Source organism: Anomaloglossus baeobatrachus, chromosome 5, assembly GCF_048569485.1.
Source record: "Anomaloglossus baeobatrachus isolate aAnoBae1 chromosome 5, aAnoBae1.hap1, whole genome shotgun sequence".
Taxonomy (NCBI): domain Eukaryota; kingdom Metazoa; phylum Chordata; class Amphibia; order Anura; family Aromobatidae; genus Anomaloglossus; species Anomaloglossus baeobatrachus.
This window is the reverse complement of record NC_134357.1, coordinates 238,700,578-238,725,161: the sequence shown is the minus strand read 5'-3', so window position 1 is coordinate 238,725,161 and position 24,584 is coordinate 238,700,578.

Below are 24,584 nucleotides of genomic sequence, written 5' to 3'. Positions count from 1 at the left end.
CTCCTGGGGAACTTCCCGATAGGCAAACAGGAGATGGGGTAGGTACTTCTCCCAGTCGGAATCACTGTCAGTGAAGGCCCTTAGCATATTTTTCAGTGTTTGATTAAACCGTTCACAAAGTCCATTGGTTTGAGGATGGTATGCTGTAGTTCGAATTGCCCGTACTCCACAGGTGCGCCACAGACACTGCACCAACTCTGACATAAACTGGGAGCCTTGGTCCGATAAGATTTCACTGGGGAATCCTACTCGGGTGAAAATGGTAACAAGGGCCTCGGCCACCTTGGCTGCAGAAATACTTGACAAGGCCACGGCTTCTGGATATCGGGTGGCATAGTCCACAACGGTGAGAATGTACTGCTTTCCAGATTTACTTGGTTTAGCCAGTGGTCCAATGAGATCGACAGCTACTCTTTGAAAGGGTTCTTCTATTATAGGGAGTGGTTGCAAGGGTGCATTTGGGTGATCTCCGGGTCGCCCTCTACGCTGATATATGTCGCAGGTTCGGCAGAAATGCGCCACCGCTTGAGAAATTCCAGGCCAATAGAAAATTTGAGTCAATCGTCTCTCGGTGCGGGTTTTCCCTTGATGGCCAGCAGTAGGAATGTCATGAGCAAGGTGTAATAGGGAAATTCTGTATTTCTGAGGAACAATCAGCTGTTTGCTATAAGTCCAGGGCTTATCTAAGGAGTCAGTGTTGGTAACTCGATATAGGAGTCCATTTTCTCTGATAATTTTTTCCCCATTTTCTCCTAACTGCCCTACTTCAGCCCGAGCTCTAAAGCTAGCCAGGGTGGGGTCAGTCTCTACCTCTTGTCTAAACTGAACTTTATCCCAAGTGACATTCATATGAGACCCACAAGAAGAATCACTCACCGGCTGTGAAGGCAGTTCGGGTGGCCTCAGTTCCATGGAAGGGTTGAACACGTCCACATGGGCTGCTCTCTTTGCTTGACTTCTGGTTATCGCACCGACAAAGTGGCATTGAAGATTCCCCACATCATTCCCTAGAAGAATGTCTGCAGGAAGGCCGCTCATCACACCAATCGTGCATTGTTTTGCTCCAAAGTCATAATCCAGGGTCACACTCGCTCTTGGAATATATCTCTGAGTACCTCCAGCCAATTCAATAGCAATTCCTGGTCCCTTTTGCACTGCTTCTGGTTGAATTACTCGGGGATCTGCGATGGTGAGAAAAGCCCCAGTGTCACGAAAGCCAACAACTTTTTGGCCATCCAGCACGACCTCCTGTAGATGTTTATGCTGAAGATCAGAAGAACGGGCGGCTGTGGCTCGCACCCCATAGACTCCTGGTAGGGAAGTCAACATATCAGAGTCACTTGGCAAATCATCAGGGAATGAATCCAGCTCTTCTCCTGTTGAGGGTGTCTGTAGATAATGAACAGGCAAAGGGGGTCTGTAACTGTTTTGCCTCTGAGCACCTGGACAGTGAGCTTGCAGATGACCAGGCTGCCCACATCCATAACATCTGCGTTCTATGAGTCTTTCTCCACGTCGTACTCCCAAAGAGGAGGCAGGAGTAGTAGGAGGCACATTCACACGGGGTCCGCCATATGTTGGTAGTCTATTGGGACAGTGAATATTGGAGGCCAAAGGACAAGGGACCACTGGTGTTGGGGAGCTGGTAGTTTTTTTGTCACCGACTAGTAGCCTTTTCCATTGAGGCTTGATGGTGAGCACCTCATCAGCTAGAGCGGCAGCTTGTTCCACAGTTGACAGCTTTCTCTCACGCACCCATTCTCTGATTTCCGCAGGGCACCTGGCATAGAACTGCTCTTTCAGGATGACCTGGAGGAAGGTCTCCCAAGTTAAGGCTCCCTCTCCCTCCAGCCAGCGATGGCATACTTGTTTCAGTCTGTGGGCAAACATCTTGAAAGACACTTCTCCATCACAGGCTAATGTACGGAACTTAGTCCTATAAGTATCTGGGGTCACGGCATAATGTTCCAGAATGGTCTGTTTTATCTCCCCATACTCACAATTCCACTGAGGGTCCATAGCTCTATAGGCGTCGGCAGCTCCACCCTCCAAGAGGCCCACCAGGTGTCTGACTCGCTCTCTTTCTGGGACTTCCATTAATCGGCACTGATGCTCAAAGTCCTGAAAGAAGCCCTCAATGTCCCCTGCAGCTTCATTAAATGGCTTAAAGTCCTTGCGGGACACTCTGGAGAATTCCCTCATAGTGGGTGCTGTGGTTACAGTTTGTCTGGAGCCTCTAGCTGCTTCCACAGCAAGCCTCCTCTCCAGCAATGCCCTCTCTTGAGCTCTGCGAATAGCATCCATCTTATATTCAATGGTGACATCATCTCCCAGCAGTGCCATCTCCTCCTCATACCACACAACCCATTGACTTTTTTGGGTACTTGCCTCCAGCTCCCGTCTTTCCTCCCTTTGCTGTGGAAATTGTTCCTCGGTGCCATCTTGCAGGTAAGCGTTTTCCAATGCCTCAATTAGTTGCTCCTTAGAGAGTCCTTTGTAACCGACTCCTAATTCACGGGCCATTGTTTGTAGGCTCACCACAGTCCAGTTCCTGTATCCTGAGGTTCTGAATCCAGATGTTAATGGGCCGTTGTCCTCCATTCTTTCTGCTCTAATCCCGTCGCTGCCACCAGTTTGTGACGGGCTATGCGACAGAGCAGTAAGGGACGCCAGGCCAAGGAACAATCCAAGAAGATTTAATGAGGCAGGGAGCATAAAACATGCAATATTAAAATGGTTCTTTAGAGTCCACACAAAGGAAATAGGTCCAGGGGCACCAAGGAGAATGCAAAAGTCCTTAAAGTCCAATCGTCCATGTACGGGCGATAAGGAGCTGGCCTTAGCACAGGTCCTCACCCTTCACTCAACAAAGCATAACTAAAAACTAAAACATGGGGCTGAATCTCCCACCCCACCTTAGATCCACCCCCTTAACATTTGCTACTTGTAGCTAGAAAAGGGTTCCTAGACACAGCCTCCAGAGATTGTGTACTAGGCAAGCCCCCTGCAGAGGAGAACAATATATATGCAACCCCCCCCCCAAATCAAGGACAATAGCTACGGCTGAAGCCTGATTGCAATATGATACAGGCTGGGGGGATATAATGTTACAGCAGGGGGCATTACTACTGTACAGGGGGCATTGCTATTGTACAGGGGGCATTACTACTGTGCAGGGGGCATAACTACTGTACAGGGGGCATTACTACTGTGCAGGGGGCATTACTACTGTGCAGGGGGCATAACTACTGTACAGGGGGGCATTATTACTGTACTGGGGCTCACAGGGGAAATTACTACTGCACAATGGATCATTACTACTGTACATGGGGTTAAAGGTGGGCATTACTACTGATCTTGGGGGCATTGCTATTGTACAGGGGGCATTACTACTGTGCAGGGGGCATAACTACTGTACAGGGGGCATTACTACTGTGCAGGGGGATAACTACTGTGCAGGGGGCATAACTACTGTACAGGGGGCATTACTACTGTACGGGGGCATTACTACTGTGCAGGGGCCATTACTACTGTGCAGGGGCCATTACTACTGTGCAGGGGCCATTACTACTGTACAGGGGGCATTACTACTGCACAGGGGGCATTCCAATTTTACAGGGGCTCACAAGAGGCAGCATTACTACTGTACAGGAGGTATTAGTATTGTACAGAGGCTCACAGGGGGCAATACTACTGTACGAGGGGGCATTATTTTTGTACATGGGGGTCACAGTTGGGCAATACTACTGTACAGGGGGGCATAATTACTGTACTGGGGCTCACAGGGGAAATTACTACTGCACAACGGAGCATTACTACTGTACATGGGGTTAAAGGTGGGCATTACTACTGATCTTGGGGGCATTGCTATTGTACAGGGGGCATTACTACTGTGCAGGGGGCATAACTACTGTACAGGGGGCATTACTACTGTGCAGGGGGCATAACTACTGTGCAGGGGGCATAACTACTGTACAGGGGGCATTACTACTGTGCAGGGGGCATAACTACTGTGCAGGGGGCATAACTACTGTACAGGGGGCATTACTACTGTACAGGGGGCATTACTACTGTGCAGGGGGCATTACTACTGTACAGGGGGCATTACTACTGTGCATGGGCCATTACTAGTGTACAGGGGGCATTACTACTGTGCAGGGGGCATTACTACTGTGCAGGGGGCATAACTACTGTACAGGGGGCATTACTACTGTGCAGGGGGCATAGCTACTGTACAGGGGGCATTACTACTGTACAGGGGGCATTACTACTGCACAGGGGGCATTACTACTGCACAGGGGGCATTCCAAGTTTACAGGGGCTCACAAGAGGCAGCATTACTACTGTACAGGAGGTATTAGTATTGTACAGAGGCTCACAGGGGGCAATACTACTGTACGAGGGGGCATTATTTTTGTACATGGGGGTCACAGTTGGGCAATACTACTGTACAGGGGGGCATTATTACTGTACTGGGGCTCACAGGGGAAATTACTACTGCACAACGGAGCATTACTACTGTACATGGGGTCAAAGGTGGGCATTACTACTGATCTTGGGGGCATTGCTATTGTACAGGGGGCATTACTACTGTGCAGGGGGCATAATTACTGTACAGGGGGCATTACTACTGTGCAGGGGGCATTACTACTGTGCAGGGGGCATAACTACTGTACAGGGGGCATTACTACTGCACAGGGGGCATTACTACTGTACAGGGGGCATTACTACTGTGCAGGGGGCATTACTACTGTGCAGGGGGCATAACTACTGTACAGGGGGCATTACTACTGCACAGGGGGCATTACTACTGTACAGGGGGCATTGCTATTGTACAGGGGGCATTACTACTGTGCAGGGGGCATAACTACTGTACAGGGGGCATTACTACTGTGCAGGGGGCATTACTACTGTGCAGTGGGCATAACTACTGTACAGGGGGCATTACTACTGTATAGGGGGCATTACTACTGCACAGGGGGCATTACTACTGTACAGGGGGCATTACTACTGTTGAGGAGAGCCATAAAAATGAAATACTTAATTAACCTCTGGATATAGAGCATTGTGGGAAATATGTCGATTTGCCTTACATAATTCAGGTTTCAGATCATATACATGACACAGATCTAAAGATGGCCACCATTTCCTGTTATCCACACCTTGCTTGGAATGCAAGGAATGTCCAGATGAAAGAAGACCACCATATAAGGGAAGACCCCTGGTCAAGCTAGAAGACCAACCCACAGATCAGATGACACCACAGACCAAACCATCAGCATGGATCCACTAAATGACGTCCCTCCCATCGTCATGGTTTCATCCACTGAAGTCAGACCCGCCCATCAACAGCAACACGGATCTCCCCATTCGCTAGCCCATGAACTGTCCCACTAAATGGGCATATCTGAACTACTGTGCAGGGGGCATAACTACTGTACAGGGGGCATTACTACTGTACAGGGGGCATTACTACTGCACAGGGGGAATTCCAATTTTACAGGGGCTCACAAGAGGCAGCATTACTACTGTACAGGAGGTATTAGTATTGTACAGAGGCTCACAGGGGGCAATACTACTGTACGAGGGGGCATTATTTTTGTACATGGGGGTCACAGTTGGGCAATACTACTGTACAGGGGGGCATTATTACTGTACTGGGGCTCACAGGGGAAATTACTACTGCACAATGGAGCATTACTACTGTACATGGGGTCAAAGGTGGGCATTACTACTGATCTTGGGGGCATTGCTATTGTACAGGGGGCATTACTACTGTGCAGGGGGCATAATTACTGTACAGGGGGCATTACTACTGTGCAGGGGGCATTACTACTGTGCAGGGGGCATTACTACTGTACAGGGGGCATTACTACTGCACAGGGGGCATTACTACTGTACAGGGGGCATTGCTATTGTACAGGGGGCATTACTACTGTGCAGGGGGCATAACTACTGTACAGGGGGCATTACTACTGTGCAGGGGGCATTACTACTGTGCAGTGGGCATAACTACTGTACAGGGGGCATTACTACTGTATAGGGGGCATTACTACTGCACAGGGGGCATTACTACTGTACAGGGGGCATTACTACTGTTGAAGAGAGCCATAAAAATGAAATACTTAATTAACCTCTGGATATAGAGCATTGTGGGAAATATGTCGATTTGCCTTACATAATTCAGGTTTCAGATCATATACATGACACAGATCTAAAGATGGCCACCATTTCCTGTTATCCACACCTTGCTTGGAATGCAAGGAATGTCCAGATGAAAGAAGACCACCATATAAGGGAAGACCCCTGGTCAAGCTAGAAGACCAACCCACAGATCAGATGACACCACAGACCAAACCATCAGCATGGATCCACTAAATGACGTCCCTCCCATCGTCATGGTTTCATCCACTGAAGTCAGACCCGCCCATCAACAGCAACACGGATCTCCCCATTCGCTAGCCCATGAACTGTCCCACTAAATGGGCATATCTGAACTTGTGTACGCCCCTAGCCTATATCAAGAGGATGCATGAGTCTCCTCAGTCTGTTTTGGTGCCTTTTCTACTGTGACCAAGAAGAGATTTCATATCCGACTGTGTCTGGTGTGGATTCTTTTATGCATGCACTTGGCCCATATCAATTCGGCCAGGCAGTAGGCAACTAGTGATCTCTGGTTAAGAGTTCACCTTAACATTATTGGGGCCCAACGTGGGGCCAATAGACGTAGACACCTGAAATCCTGATGAACCGGCAACTGGAATGGCATGACGTGCTGGACACCCCAGGAAACTGATCACTTCCGAACGAGAGTACGGTAGGTCTGCTGATTTTTCATAATCTGTAGTCTTCCCGTGGTCTCGGTGGGGTGTATGGCACTGATAGCCTGACTGTGTCCGGTTTGTTGGGGTATCTGTTGACGGGCAGACAGGTCTCACGGCTATTGGCCATATTAATCTCGGAAGAACCGTCACGTATTCAGTTGCCTGCTGCCTGTTGTGTATTTGTGAAGAGAGCATGTGGGTTTGTGAGTGGTGTCTGTAAAACGTGTAAAGTATATGGTTTGTGGTTGCCTGTGATACGGTTTATGGTTTTTGAAGTGCCAAGCTACACTGAGTGCAGAGCTTTTTATAGTGCCAAGCTCAGATTAAGTGCAGAGCCAGATGTAAGTGCCAAGATCAGCTAGACTTAAGTGCAGAGCCATATGAAAGGGCCCAGCTTTAGCTACGGTAGACTGAGTGCAGAGCCTTACGTTATACATAAATCTAACCTTTTTAAAGTGTTTTCCTGGAGTGAATCGGCCGGTATAGACACCTTGTAGTCAGGGGTGATACTAGGTGGTTTTTTTATTAGGCTAGTTATAAGTCCTCCAAGAGAGGCGAATCGGCCGGTATAGACACCTTGTAGTCAGGGGTGATACTAGGTATTTTTTTTTGTATATTACGGAATGCAGAAATCAGACAGGGACCACGTGGCAGTATAAGGAAGGATTTGGAAGTGTGTGCTGCAAACTGCAGGTTTTCTTTAGTGTTTCAGTTATTTGTCATCTCCCCCGTCTTTTTGTTTGTCTGTTTTTATCTGGTATGCATAGAGAAAGATTGCTTGTTTGGTGTTGTTTATCTTGAGAGAAAGATGGAGAAATTGATGAAGTTGTGTGTAGTTGTGGTCGGAAAAATCCGGATGAGTGGACTGTGTTGAGATGTGGGGACTCTAGGCCGCAATCCTGTGATAAGCCATGTGCTAGTCATGGAGGCAGACATTTTAGGTAAGATTTTAAAATGGTGGACGAAGCACATGACTACAGCATGATTGAGACAAAGAAAACAAAGTGAGTCAGGGGTTTGTGTGAAGAAGACCATGTGCTCTGTAAATGTTTGAGCAATGGATTGGATGGAGTATTATATACTTAGACAAAAAAATAAGCGTTTTTATCTATAATTAGACTTAGATCTAGGACATATGTGTGTGTGTATAAATATATATATGTATAAGTACAGACTATAAAAAAGAGGGGAGAAAGAGTTTGAGCAGATGTGAGGTCAGTTTTCCCTTTTCTCTGCCACATGTTCCTACAGATTTTAAAATGGTGGATGAAGCACATGGCTGAATGGAGTAGTACATACTTAGACAGAAAAATTAGTGTTTTTAACTGTAGTTGGACCAGGACTGTGGATATGTAATTCTGTGTGTATATGTATAGAGTATGGAATATAGGAAGGAAGGATAATTGGTTAAACTTGTAAGTTTAGCAGAAGTAAAATCAGTTTCTCCCTTCCCCCTCTCATGTGGTTCAACCGCCCTTACACAAAGAAGCCATGTGCTATTCTGGCAGTGGCCATTTTGTTAGTAAATCTGTATGGAGCCCTCCAGTGAAGTTGACAAAACTGCTCTCACTGAATAACCTATGAAGTGTTAGTAAATGCTTATAGTACCTCCTGCAGCTGAAGAAGCCTCTTTCCATCTGGTTTTGGGGGGAGGAGCAATCTTAAAAACTTGTGGAACAGGTTTTTTTGTCTCCCCTTGGAACCCATTGTGGGCCTGCTGTGAACTGTGAAAGGAGAGAGCAGCCCAAACATGGTCATGTTTCTTTTTAAAAAAAAAAAAAAAAAGAGGGCTTTCTGCATTTAATTCATGGTAAAGTGTTTTTTATTTTACTAATTTTATCCCAAAGAAATAAAAGTTAACTGTGGACATGTTTAGATTCATTGATAGCTTTTCAAGCATAGAAGTCTGTTTGATGATTTTTCTATGGCAAATCAACATTTTGTTTTCCCACATGGCCAGTTTATTTGTTCTAGATTCTTTTATCCCTTCAAGTTATAGGGACAGTATCACAGAGATGCTGATAATGTCCTCTGATTCAAAAATGAACGCCCCTACATCAAATATCCAAAGGTGTGCTACGTTATTATAGTCATTAATAATAATAGTAATAATAATAATTTATTAATATATTTATTAATGATTACAATAATTTGTTTTAAGGAATGTGGATGATTTATGGAATTCTGTGTTTTATATTTAATGTATTGAATAATCTGCTTTCTTTTTATAGAAAGAATGATTGCAATGCAGATTTCTGTGGTTCAAGCAAAGGTTATAAAAGCCATTGAAAGGGTTTTCCATTATTACGTTACAGATAAAAACAATTTTTCTGCTGTTCCTGATTGGGTACAATCTATACAATGTGACTTTCATGCCTAAATGTAGAGCTCTGGGGCCACGCATTTTTTGAATCTAATTATGTTTTGGATAATAGATTCAAAAAGGGGGGGAAAGATGATGTGGAAAATCACACATATTATTTAAGGTTTTAATTTGTTCATCGATTTGGGTTTTTCTATTAAGTGTTCTTTATATTTTTATCTGTAAGGAGGATACAGCAGACAGACATATATCTCATGATTGCTCTTATGTAACAAGAATCGTCAGGTTTTGAACATGTCTCAGATGAGCCCATTGCTAATGCAGATTTTGAGTTTTTCCGTAGATGGATCCAGATACCAAGATGCTGGTTGATTCTGCACTGGATATGCTGAGGTTACGCAACATGAGGTATTAAAAATCAAACCACTCCTCTCTCATCAGAATAGGAGAACGAGTTGAAGATTTGCGATCACTGTGGTTTGTAGAGCGGAAAGGGGTAAGATAGTCAAAATGTGGATATAGGCAGCAGCCGGAGGAGATGCTCGCACAGGTGCAGACAACAAAGAAGCAGTGAATGGGCCTAGAGTTGAGAGTCCTTATACAAAGCAGACCAGTACCTCGGTGGCTCCTGTCACGTCGTCCGTGACATTGGTCACTCCTTGTGTTCTTAAATCCTTACAGGAACAAGCGATTCAGCAAGGAACGGAGTGTGAGACGCAGGGAGCCAGTGACTGAGGAAGGTCTGTGGATAAAGGGCGGTAAGCTTTCTCTGCCGTGAGCGTTCTACTCAATAATGGCCCAGGTAACCCATGTGACAAAGGTGTTGGGATGGACAAGATATGGGCGGCACCACTGCTTCAGTACCCAGGTGGCCAGACACCTCCAGTCTTGTAAGACGTGTGCCTATTAAGGTAGAAAAACTGTAAAGACCTCGTAGAAACACCCCCTCATCCGCTCTACTGCTCCGGTGATTGCAGATTAGTCATATACATCTACCATGAGTAGGTTTCTATGAGTTTTGTGCGTGTTGTGTGAATTTCTTTTCAGGCCTGCTCTGAAACATATCCAGTGTGGAAAACATTACTGCTGAAAAACTCATGGTGCTGGTGGTATGTAAAGATGGAGTTCCTAAAAAGTGGTAAAAGTAGATATTCTATAGCAGAGGTCATTATAGAGATCTTACAGTACCTGGCGATGCCCCTGATGAACCCTGTCTGCCACTGCGAAGAGGGGAGAAACGCGTTGCGCTTCTTTCATGCTAAGTGTCTGATAAATATGCGTTTATTTTATTAGCCTGAGGGTGAATTGGACAGTGGAGGGTCTGTGATTGGACGAGATCTCCTCATGACTTCACCAGGCCTTATTATTATATTTATACAGTGGGTACATGTTATACATGTGAGATATTTAATTTCTTTTAGGGTTTGGTCCTTGAATTTGCTGTATCATATTGATTTAAGCTACCAAACAGCTATGTAAATACAGAGTGTGAATATTTAATCTTTGGGAATGAATTGGATATATATAATTGCATATTGACGCCTCTTTATCCCCTGTATTTCACGGTTTCTATTTTCCCTCACTGACATTAGCAGCACGTATTAGCTTAGCAGTGTAGGGATAGGGAGGGTGAGCCGTCGGTGAGCGGGGGCGCCAATTCGCCTTATAGGGTGCCGACCTCCGCTGCAAGGTAGGGAGAGTTTAGGGCTATTGCCCCAATCCCTGCACCCTCCTTTATTGGAATATCTAATTGTGTCTATACTCACATGGGTGTATGTTGTTTAAAATTTTAATGATTATAACATAAAAATGTAACGATCCCCAAGATAATGGTGAACGCTGCAAATCATGTAACAAATGTTCGTTTTCCTTAATAATTAGATCTTTATATAAGGTATTTTTGGTTTAGTACCTAGAACGTGATTATATTTCTCACAGATACTGCAGATACAGTGTGATATCCTGACCAGTGATGTATGAGCCGTATATAACTGCCTGTATAGTGTGTTAAACATGTGTATCCTCCAATTCCAGATCCTAAATCAGTGTCAGGAGCATGTGGTCTCCAGCCAGGAGACTGGGTGATCCTAAAAAGACAAGTCAGAATGAGCCATGAGTCAGAATCAGATGGGCCGATCCAGCTTATCCCAACCACAGCGACTTCCATGAAGCTTGAGGGAAAACCCAGACAACAGCAGCTGTAAAGAGTCCATCGTACCAGCAGAATGGGGGTCACATAGTGCTGGACTATCTCACATAGAACCTTATGGAGAATTTCTAGATTGGGAATGATACATGGGAAATAACCATAAGGGAACATTGGGTACAGGAACATTACACAAATAAGGGCTCATGGTGGAAAAAACATTATCTGACCTGAACCAATCAATTATTTTAAGGGTTTAAGTGACTTTTTAAGGATAACATACACTTGTTTTATTTGTTGGTATTTGAAGCCGTAAAAGTGCTACTCTGTGTTACTGAAGGTAATCGGATCCATGTGTAAGGGAAATCTTGTTAAAGGCCTCCTGGTGGTAGATTATAGACCCGAGACAAGAAGAGATCCATTAGTGTTGTGATACAATCAGGTGTATTCGGGTAGAAAAGTCTTGAAGACGCGGACAGCTCTCGGATATTGACTGAGAATCAGTCTTTCAGAAACAGTAATGCTAAAAGCTGCAGCATAACAGTAAGAAGCTTATTCTTACAATTGCCTTACTCTTTCTAATCGATTAATCTCAAATTCTGAGTAAGCTCTTCAGCATTAAATAGTCTGTTCTAGTTACCTGTGCCTCTGTGAACTGTGTGTGCGGGATGTGATCAACTCTCTGATCAGCAGTCTGTACCAGCGGGGGCAAAGGCTTAGTATTGCTTGTATAGCGGATAGCAAAACGAAAAAAGGTTGCAGTTAAAGCATTAGAGGACCACGGTAGGGTCAGAAGGTTAATAAAGTATTTAGGGGGGACTGTTGAGGAGAGCCATAAAAATGAAATACTTAATTAACCTCTGGATATAGAGCATTGTGGGAAATATGTCGATTTGCCTTACATAATTCAGGTTTCAGATCATATACATGACACAGATCTAAAGATGGCCACCATTTCCTGTTATCCACACCTTGCTTGGAATGCAAGGAATGTCCAGATGAAAGAAGACCACCATATAAGGGAAGACCCCTGGTCAAGCTAGAAGACCAACCCACAGATCAGATGACACCACAGACCAAACCATCAGCATGGATCCACTAAATGACGTCCCTCCCATCGTCATGGTTTCATCCACTGAAGTCAGACCCGCCCATCAACAGCAACACGGATCTCCCCATTCGCTAGCCCATGAACTGTCCCACTAAATGGGCATATCTGAACTACTGTGCAGGGGGCATAACTACTGTACAGGGGGAATTCCAATTTTACAGGGGCTCACAAGAGGCAGCATTACTACTGTACAGGAGGTATTAGTATTGTACAGAGGCTCACAGGGGGCAATACTACTGTACGAGGGGGCATTATTTTTGTACATGGGGGTCACAGTTGGGCAATACTACTGTACAGGGGGGCATTATTACTGTACTGGGGCTCACAGGGAAAATTACTACTGCACAACGGAGCATTACTACTGTACATGGGGTCAAAGGTGGGCATTACTACTGATCTTGGGGGCATTGCTATTGTACAGGGGGCATTACTACTGTGCAGGGGGCATAACTACTGTGCAGGGGGCATAACTACTGTACAGGGGGCATTACTACTGTACAGGGGGCATTACTACTGCACAGGGGGAATTCCAATTTTACAGGGGCTCACAAGAGGCAGCATTACTACTGTACAGGAGGTATTAGTATTGTACAGAGGCTCACAGGGGGCAATACTACTGTACGAGGGGGCATTATTTTTGTACATGGGGGTCACAGTTGGGCAATACTACTGTACAGGGGGGCATTATTACTGTACTTGGGCTCACAGGGGAAATTACTACTGCACAACGGAGCATTACTACTGTACATGGGGTCAAAGGTGTGCATTACTACTGATCTTGGGGGCATTGCTACTGTACAGGGGGCATTACTACTGTGCAGGGAGCATAACTACTGTACAGGGGGCATTACTACTGTGCAGGGGGCATTACTACTGTACAGGGGGCAATACTACTGTACGAGGGGGCATTATTTTTGTACATGGGGGTCACAGTTGGGCAATACTACTGTACAGGGGGGCATTATTACTGTACTGGGGCTCACAGGGGAAATTCCTACTGCACAACGGAGCATTACTACTGTACATGGGGTCAAAGGTGGGCATTACTACTGATCTTGGGGGCATTGCTATTGTACAGGGGGCATTACTACTGTGCAGGGGGCATAACTACTGTACAGGGGGCATAACTACTGTGCAGGGGGCATAACTACTGTACAGGAGGCATTACTACTGTACAGGAGGCATTACTACTGCACAGGGGGCATTCCAATTTTACAGGGGCTCACAAGAGGCAGCATTACTACTGTACAGGAGGTATTAGTATTGCACAGAGGCTCACAGGGGGCAATACTACTGTACGAGGGGGGATTATTTTTGTACATGGGGGTCACAGTTGGGCAATACTACTGTACAGGGGGGCATTATTACTGTACTGGGGCTCACAGGGGGCATTACTACTGTACAGGGGGCATTACTACTGCACAGGGGGCATTCCAATTTTTGTTGCATGTTTATTGAACATTTGTTACAGCTCAGTTTTTTGTGTTTTTTGTCTGTTATCTTGCTTTAATGCAAGTTGGGGGTGCAGCCCTCCTGATACTGAGGCTGAACAATTACCTGCTTCTCACTTTTTGCTGTGTATTTAATCTGGGACCCAGCTGACCACTTTACCATTCATATTGAAGTTTGGACATGACACAAGTCAGGTACAGAATATGTTTTTAACTTTAGTAGGTTAGGGACTGTCTCAGATGGGTACACCGTGACGAGGTGAGACAGCGTCTTACCTTTTTGCAAAAATGTATATACTAAGTACCCTGTTATTAAGCACTTGCAATTTATTTATTTATAGTCAGGGTATTTTTCCTACAATTTTTCTCCTTGGTTTTTTTCTGGCATTACTACTGTGCAGGGGGCATTACTACTGTGCAGGGGGCATTACTACTGTGCAGGGGGCATAACTACTGTACAGGGGGCATTACTACTGTACAGGGGCATTACTACTGCACAGGGGGAATTCCAATTTTACAGGGGCTCACAAGAGGCAGCATTACTACTGTACAGGAGGTATTAGTATTGTACAGAGGCTCACAGGGGGCAATACTACTGTACGAGGGGGCATTATTTTTGTACATGGGGGTCACAGTTGGGCAATATTACTGTACAGGGGGGCATTATTACTGTACTGGGGCTCACAGGGGAAATTACTACTGCACAACGGAGCATTACAACTGTACATGGGGTCAAAGGTGGGCATTACTACTGATCTTGGGGGCATTGCTATTGTGCAGGGGGCATTACTACTGTGCAGGGGGCATTAATACTGTGCAGGGGGCATAACTACTGTACAGGGGGCATTACTACTGCGCAGGGGGAATTCCAATTTTACAGGGGCTCACAAGAGGCAGCATTACTACTGTACAGGAGGTATTAGTATTGTACAGAGGCTCACAGGGGGCAATACTATGTACGAGGGGGCATTATTTTTGTACATGGGGGTCACAGTTGGGCAATATTACTGTACAGGGGGGCATTATTACTGTACTGGGGCTCACAGGGGAAATTACTACTGCACAACGGAGCATTACTACTGTACATGGGGTCAAAGGTGGGCATTACTTCTGATCTTGGGGGCATTGCTACTGTACAGGGGGCATAACTACTGTGCAGGGGGCATTACTGTGGCGCCCCAGGACCTGGTCGCCACAACAGCATTGCCCTCCCAAAGGGTTAATGCTGAGCCTGGAGGTAATTGGGAGATCTATTGGCCAGTAAGTTAACACCCAACACAGTTCTCCCTCCGGACAGCAGAGGAAGCTCTGAACCTGGAATTTCAGGGAGGATTCCTTAAGTCTGGCTGGAGGGAGGAAGTAGTGGTTAGTCTGTAGACAGGAGTGAAAGAGGACAGACGGAGAGTAGTGCTGCCTTGTAGAACTGGGGCCTAGAGCTGGAATAGCTTGGCCCAGTGAAGCAAGAGGTGCAGAGAGGCACAGAAGAGACTCGGACATCGGAGTCTGTGGTTGCCAGGGCATAAAATCCATCCCTGGTAGCTGAATCCGGAGGGCAGGAGAGCTGCAAGCCCCCTGGCCCAGAAGTAATCTGAAGGTACAGCTGCATTCCAAGGGCCCGGTGTGGACTCCAGCAGAGAAGCACCAGAGAGGGCCTGCGCAGTCTACCACACAGAAAAAGGGACGAACCACCAGTCCCAGCAGCAGGAGGGCAATTGCGAACCCAAAGTGCAGTGTCCTAAAACAGCAAAGAAAGAGTAGGGAGTAGGCCTCATACTCAACTGGCCAAAGATCACCCCAGGCACTTCCAGGCCGGCCGGACCATCTTTACCATCTGTGACGGTCTCCCTGGACTAAACTTCTGCCGAGTAAAAGAGAAGAAGGTAAAGAGACTACAGTTTGTGCCTGTTTCTTTCATTGCTTGTCGGCCCTGCACCGTGTTAGTCACACAACACCATAGACTTCCACAAGCACCAACTGTGGGAAGCAGTATCACCATTGCTGCCACTTCATCACCCCGGAGGCCTTACACAGCAGCGGCGGCTTAATAGCCGCATACCACAGGTGGCGTCACGAACAGAAACTTAAAGTCGTCAGCCACATATTCTACTGACACCCACCAGGGCCACGGAGCCGGGCCCAGCCACCACTGACTACCACCGGACTAGTCCGGCCCGGCACCGGGTGTCCCATAGCCCTGGGGTGGGCGAGTCAACTTTTGGCGTCACGAACAGGATTTCGTGCCCGGTCACACCGGGTACTGTGCGCCTGCAGGAATTGTGCTTAAAAGACTGTGTACTGTCTGCAAACCGCCGCCGCCATTAGCCTCGCCGAGCGCAGGAAGAAGGGGGGCGTGCCTGACAAAGAGCGCGAAGGGAGCGCGCCATCAGAGCAGAGCGCTGTTAACCCCGCGCGACCTGGAAGGAAATTTGAAAAGTGAACGGAGCCTGGTAAGGTTCACTAAGGGGGAGGAAGATGTCCGACTCAGAGGGAGAGCAGGTGGCTGCCATCGCCCGAGGCGCCGCGGCACCGGCCGAAGTAATCCCAGTCGCCGTCGCCCCAGCCCCCGCTGCAGCGCCGGTAATGCCGATCACAATGCCGTACATCCCGGGAGCAGAATGGCTACCGCAGTACTCCGGGGAGTCCCATACCTTGAGCGACTTCAGGGAAAGCCTGCACAGCTTGTTCCGGGTGTATCCTCTGACTGAGAGCCAGAAGGTGGGCATATTAATGGGACAGCTAGCCGGCGCAGCCCAGCGTGAAGTGAAGTCCTGGCCTGATACAGATAAAGGGACAGTAACCCAGATATTGGCCAAGCTAAAGAGTACTTTTGACACCTTTCTTTGGGTGCAAGCAACGGGCCACAGACAGCATAAGGGACTATGCCTTAAACTTGCAGGAGGCCCTGAAAGCAGTTAAACAGGTGGACCCAGAGAGTGTACGTGAAGAACACAAACTCGTAACTGAGCAGTTCATAGAAGGGCTCCTGTCAGAAGCCCACAGGACACAGCTGCGTATCATGGTCCTGCAGAACCCTGCTCTGGACTTTGCAAAGTTTAAGGACCAGGCCATCTGGGTACTGAGGGAATCTACACCGAATGACCCCGTATCCCTCCGGCCTCTTGCTATCACGTACCCCGGGGTGGTGCCTGCAACACGAGCCGCTGCAGGGGCTGAGGCGCAGTCCCTGGATAAGGACCCCACTGCAGAGCTCAGACAGCAGGTCCAGGAGCTGACCAAGACTGTAGCCGCCCTTGCTAAGACCGTGCAGTCTCTACAAGTGACCCCATCGCCTGCAAGACTCGAGTTGGCCTCCAGCCCAGATGACGTCCCCTGGATGCGACAGAGGAGGATTCCGCCGACCCGAGGCAGAGACACAGACCGGTATGATTCAACGGGACAACCGATCTGCCGCCGCTGCAGCCAGGCGGGCCACATTGCACGACGCTGTCCTTTAAATGGGCCGAGCCTGGGGCCAGGAGCCAACCCCCAGGTGTGAGGAAGCCCGGCTCAACCCCCAGCCGCAGCAAGTATGTGGGAGGACGCCCGGTCCTTCCTATTGTGCTGGATGGGATCCCTTTGAATGCCCTCCTGGATACGGGGTCCCAGGTAACAACCATCCCCTACAAACTGTACAAAAGATATTGGGCTGATTCAGACATTGACCATGGCCCAGATGATGATTTAACAATTGTGGCCAGTAATGGTCAGCCCTTACCCCAAATTGGGTACAAAGAAGTAACCATTAAAGTGGGGCGGGGGTAGAATTGCCGTGTCAGGGGATGATAATTGTAGATATAGATCGCAAAGAATCTGACCCACTGCTAACCATTGGTACAAATGTGATAGAAAATTGTATTGCCGAAGTGATAATTTTATTGCAACAGGCGTCTGAAACCGCCAGCTCTGGGCAGCAGCGTGCCCTACAGAGGGAGATCAGAGCCCTGATGAGGAGGCAGCAGGTAGAGCTGGCCGGAGGAGAAATTGGCAGTGTGAGGGTAAGTGACCCCCTCCCCATTGCAATACCCCCAAGAAGTGAAATGTTGATATGGTGTCGGGCAGCAGTAGGCCTCAAGGGTCAGGATTACCATGCCTTGGTAGAACCGGTGTATTCAGACAGTAGGCCGGGAGTCCTGGTAGCCAGAGGGGTAGCAGACGTCCGCAAGGGGAGAGTGCCCGTCCGTGTCCTGAATTGTGGGGAGGAGGAGGCCAAATTGCCCCGGTACGCCACTGTAGCAAAACTGTACACTGTCAGCAACAATACCATCAAAGCAGTGGAACCCTTGATCCCGTCCGACCAGGCGGAAGACAATGGCTCCAAGGGGCAGCTGGAAGACTGGTGCCAAAAATTACATGTGGGCACCGACTCCACCCCCTCACACCAAAAGCATGGGGTTTACCGGGTGGTACAGGAGTACGAGCGGGTCTTCAGCAAACGCCCCCTAGATTTTGGGCAGGTGAAAGGGGTTAAACATTAAATCCCCACGGGTGATCATCATCCCATTAAAGAGAGATACCGCCCTGTGCCCCCCGCACAGTATCAGCGTGCCAAAGAAATGTTGCGGGAAATGAAGGAGGCTGGGGTTATCAGAGATAGTTGTAGCCCCTGGGCAGCTCCCCTAGTGCTCGTAAAGAAAAAAGATGGTACAATGAGAATGTGCGTAGATTACAGGCAAATTAACCGCATTACACATAAAGATGCTTATCCACTGCCCAGAATAGAGGAGTCACTAACAGCCTTAAAGTCAGCTAACTATTTCTCCACCTTGGATCTCACCAGTGGGTATTGGCAGGTTCCCGTGGCAGAGGCGGACAAGGAGAAGACTGCATTCACGACACCAATGGGCCTCTGTGAGTTCAACTGTATGCCATTCGGGCTCTGCAACGCTCCAGGGACATTCCAAAGGCTGATGGAGTGCTGCTTGGGCCACCACAACTTTGAAACCGTGCTGTTGTACCTGGATGACGTCATAGTCTACTCCAAGACTTATGAAGACCACCTGAGGCACTTAGCAGAGGTGTTTGAGTCCTTGTCGAAATATGGCCTGAAGATAAAGCCGTCCAAATGTCACCTCTTGAAGCCAAAGGTACAGTACCTGGGTCATGTGGTCAGCGCGGAAGGTGTGGCACCTGATCCGGAGAAAGTCACCGTAATCAAGGACTGGCCAAGACCCACCACGGTAAAGGAGGTGCGGCAGTTCCTTGGGCTGGTGGGCTACTACCGAAGGTTCATTGATGGTTTCACCAAGATAGCAGCGCCCCTTCAAGATCTCCTGGTGGGCCAGCCAAAGCAGGCTAAGAAGCAGAGCCCTCCATTTGAATGGAGCAGCCAACTAGAAACATCCTTTGTCCGGCTGAAAGGGGCTCTCACGGGAGAAGAGATTCTGGCCTACCCTGACTACAGCCAGCCGTTTGTGCTGTATACAGACGCCAGCAACGTGGGACTGGGAGCAGTTCTGTCCCAGGTGCAGGGAGGCAGAGAGAGGGTGATAGCGTACGCCAGTAGGAAGCTACGGCCCACAGAAAGGAATCCAGAAAACTACAGTTCCTTCAAGCTGGAGTTCCTCGCTATTGTTTGGGCAGTGACTGAACGCTTCAAGCACTATCTGGCATCGGCTAAGTTCACCATCTTCACGGACAACAATCCGTTGACACACCTGGCAACAGCCAAGTTAGGTGCGTTGGAACAGCGATGGATGGCCCAGCTGTCTAACTTTGACTTTACCATCAAGTATCGGGCTGGCAAGAAGAATAACAATGCTGATGCGCTGTCCAGAATGCCTCATTTACCCGAGTCTGGAGAAGACCTGGATGAACTCGAAGAGATAGAGTTACCGGCTTTCCATCACCAAGGTGTGTTCCAGTGTGAGCATGCTGTAGGAGTGAAGCGCTCGAGCCAGCACGAAGTCTCGGTCAACCCATTACTCCACCATAATTGGGAAGAGACGCAGAACGGTGACCCGGCCGTGCGATTGGTCAAAGAAAAGCTAGCACAAGCTGAGACTCATCTTGGCCCAGATGCTCCAGAGGAAGCCCAGCAGTTGTGGAAGGAGAGGGGACGGCTGTTCACCTATCAAGGCAAGCTCTGTAAGAGATATGTCAACTGGCGAACGAATGAACTCGTCTGGCAGATAGTGGTTCCGCAGAGGGATGCTCCAATGGTCCTAGCAGCTTATCATGATAATGCAGGACACTTCGGGTGGAAGAAGTTGGAGACCCTACTCCGTGATCAGTTCTACTGGGTGCACATGAGAAAGACAGTCGAGAAGTGGTGCCGAGACTGTGGTCCGTGTAACCTGAGGCGGAAAGATGATGCTAGCCAGAGGTCTCCCCTACAGCCAATTGTCACGAAGCAGCCCCTGGAGTTGGTGGCTCTGGACCACGTGAAGTTAACACCAAGCCGGTCAGGTTATGTGTACGCCCTCACCATTGTGGACCATTACTCTCGTTTCCTGGTAGTAGTGCCCGTGAAGGACCAGACAGCCAGAACAGCAGCGAGAGCATTTCAGGCCTACTTTTGTCGACCTCACGGTTACCCTGAAAGGGTACTGACTGATCAGTGTCCTGCATTCGAGGCAGAAGTGTTCCAAGAGTTCTGTAACCTGTACGGTTGTAAGAAAATCAGAACCACACCGTACCACCCCCAAACCAATGGATTGTGCGAGAAGATGAACCATGTGGTTATTGACATGCTCAAGACTCTACCTTTGGAAGAAAGAAACCAATGGCCAGAAAAGTTACCAGATCTGGTAGACTTGTACAACCATATCCCGGTAAATTCGACCAACTGCAGCCCTGCTTACCTGATGCGAGCCAGACCTGGCAAGTTACCTGTAGACTTTGAGATGGGGACTGTGTCACCTGAGGCGGTTCAGGAAATGGAAGATTGGGATACAGAGCGGCAGCAGCGGTACCGTAAGGTCCAGGAATGCGTAGAGAGGGCCCTGTCTCAAGCAAGAACGAGACAAGAGCAGCATTACAATCAAACAGCCCCAGCAACTCCCTTAGCACCTGGAGAACAAGTCCTCAAGAAGAAGCGGAGGACGCATAAATTGGATGATCAGTGGGAAAACGAGCCCTACACCATTATCCCCTCCAACTTTGACAACAGTAAGGTATGCCTCATAAGCAAGGATGAAGGCAAGACCTATCAAGCAGTCTCTCGAGACCGCCTGAAAGCGTGCCCTGAACGGTGCAGAATCCAAAGAGAAATGGAAGAAGTACAAGGAAGTCCCCAAAGTCAAGAGAAAGTGGGGGAGATGATCCAAACAATCCTTGGAATATTCCCCAAAATTTGGACCCGAATAAACAATGCCATAGTGGTACCAGTTTTGACGTTTCCGCAGTTGGTCGAGCCAGAAACAGAAGAAGTTCCGGATCCACCTAAAGAACCGTCCGCTCCAACACGAGATGACACGCCAGCAGTGGAACAGGAGGATCAACCCCCTGTCAGTGGTGAACATGTCATACCCTTGGCGACTCTTAGACCACATAGGCAATCATCACGCTTACCTATCGGGGTTAGGCCTACCTGTAGTGCTGAGGTAGAAGACACACCAAGTAGTCAGGGGCAAACACCAGAGCTACGCAGGTCTCAACGCAGCACTCGGGGACAACCCCCTCCAAGGTATAGAGAGTCAACTGTATAAGGGAAAAAGAAAGAGTACTCATTAGAATGTAAATAGTTATGCGAAATGTCTGTAATGTTGTGTACCAAAATGTTTTTCTTTTTCTTTGATTGCGAAAATGGACAACTGGGCCACTGGACTATGGGTGGCCAACACCTAAATTGTTCATAGTTAGCACCAGTGTGCTCAACACCCCTGAAGGAAAAACCCGTCCGGCGTGCATAGAGTGGGGTCATCAATGCTCTGACGCACGCCCAGAGCCTACGTTGGGGGTTTGATCGCGGCGGGTCCCCCATGGAGCAGTGTAATGGACGCCCGGCAGGGAGCCACACTGGACTCTTATAGTAATGTTTAAGTTTGTAACGTTCAAGTAATGCGCCTCCCATAATGGGATGAAATGTTTTAACATGTCATGTTTGTTTCTACAGTCTGGGAGTACTGAATATAACTAAGGGGGAGTGTGGCGCCCCAGGACCTGGTCGCCACAACAGCATTGCCCTCCCAAAGGGTTAATGCTGAGCTTGGAGGTAATTGGGAGATCTATTGGCCAGTAAGTTAACACCCAACACAGTTCTCCCTCCGGACAGCAGAGGGAGCTCTGAACCTGGAATTTCAGGGAGGATTCCTTAAGTCTGGCTGGAGGGAGGAAGTAGTGGTTAGTCTGTAGACAGGAGTGAAAGAGGACAGACGGAGAGTAGTGCTGCCTTGTAGAACTGGGGCCTAGAGCTGGAATAGCTTGGCCCAGTGAAGCAAGAGGTGCAGAGAGGCACAGAAGAGACTCGGACATCGGAGTCTGTGGTTGCCAGGGCATAAAATCCATCCCTGGTAGCTGAATCCGGAGGGCAGGAGAGCTGCAAGCCCCCTGGCCCAGAAGTAATCTGAAGGTACAGCTGCATTCCAAGGGCCCGGTGTGGACTCCAGCAGAGAAGCACCAGAGAGGGCCTGCACAGTCTACCACACAGAAAAAGGGACGAACCACCAGTCCCAGCAGCAGGAGGGCAATTGCGAACCCAAAGTGCAGTGTCCTAAAACAGCAAAGAAAGAGTAGGGAGTAGGCCTCATACTCAACTGGCCAAAGATCACCCCAGGCACTTCCAGGCCGGCCGGACCATCTTTACCATCTGTGACGGTCTCCCTGGACTAAACTTCTGACGAGTAAAAGAGGAGAAGGTAAAGAGACTACCGTTTGTGCCTGTTTCTTTCATTGCTTGTCGGCCCTGCACCGTGTTAGTCACACAACACCATAGACTTCCACAAGCACCAACTGTGTCCCGGGGCACCGCTCCACCTGTGGGGAGCAGTATCACCATTGCTGCCACTTCATCACCCCGGAGGCCTTACACAGCAGCGGCGGCTTAATAGCCGCATACCACAGGTGGCGTCACGAACACAAACTTAAAGTCGTCAGCCACATATTCTACTGACACCCACCAGGGCCACGGAGCCGGGCCCAGCCACCACTGCCTACCACCGGACTAGTCCGGCCCGGCACCGGGTGTCCCATAGCCCTGGGGTGGGCGAGTCATTACTACTGTGCAGGGAGCATAACTACTGTACAGGGGGCATAACTACTGTACAGGGGGCATAACTACTGTACAGGGGGCATAACTACTGCACAGGGGGCATTCCAATTTTACAGGGGCTCACAAGAGGCAGCATTACTACTATACAGGAGGTATTAGTATTGTACAGAGGCTCACAGGGGGCAATACTACTGTACGAGGGGGCATTATTTTTGTACATGGGGGTCACAGTTGGGCAATACTACTGTACAGGGGGGCATTATTACTGTACTGGGGCTCACAGGGAAAATTACTACTGCACAACGGAGCATTACTACTGTACATGGGGTCAAAGGTGGGCATTACTACTGATCTTGAGGGCATTGCTATTGTACAGGGGGCATTACTACTGTGCAGGGGACATAACTACTGTACAGGGGGCATTACTACTGTGCAGGGGGCATTACTACTGTACAGGGGGCATTACTACTGTACAGGACACATTACTACTGTACAGGGGGCATTACTACTGCACAGGGGGCATTCCAATTTTATAGGGGCTCACAAGAGGCAGCATTATTACTGTACAGGAGGTATTAGTATTGTACAGAGGCTCACAGGGGGCAATACTACTGTACGAGGGGGCATTATTTTTGTACATGGGGGTAACAGTTGGGCAATACTACTGTACAGGGGGGCATTATTACTGTACTGGGGCTCACAGGGGAAATTACTACTGCACAACGGAGCATTACTACTGTACATGGGGTCAAAGGTGGGCATTACTACTGATCTTGGGGGCATTGCTATTGTACAGGGGGCATTACTACTGTGCAGGGGGCATTACTACTGTACAGGGGGCATTACTACTGTGCAGGGGGCATTACTACTGTGCAGGGGGCATTACTACTGTACATGGGGTCAAAGGTGGGCATTACTACTGATCTTGGGGGCATTGCTACTGTGCAGGGGGCATTGCTACTGTGCAGGGGGCATTACTACTGTGCAGGGGGCATTACTACTGTGCAGGGGACATTACTACTGTACAGGGGGCATTACTACTGCACAGGGGGCATTCCAATTTTACAGGGGCTCACAAGAGGCAGCATTACTACTGTACAGGAGGTATTAGTATTGTACAGAGGCTCACAGGGGGCAATACTACTGTGGGAGGGGGCATTATTTTTGTACATGGGGGTCACAGTTGGGCAATACTACTGTACAGGGGGGCATTATTACTGTACTGGGGCTCACAGGGGAAATTACTACTGCACATCGGAGCATTACTACTGTACATGGGGTCAAAGGTGGGCATTACTACTGATCTTGGGGGCATTACTACTGTGCAGGGGGCATTACTACTGTGCAGGGGGCATTACTACTGTACAGGGGGCATTACTACTGCACAGGGGGCATTCCAATTTTACAGGGGCTCACAAGAGGCAGCATTACTACTGTACAGGAGGTATTAGTATTGTACAGAGGTTCACAGGGGGCAATACTACTGTGGGGGGGGCATTATTTTTGTACTTGGGGGTCACAGTTGGGCAATACTACTGTACAGGGGGGCATTATTACTGTACTGGGGCTCACAAGGGAAAT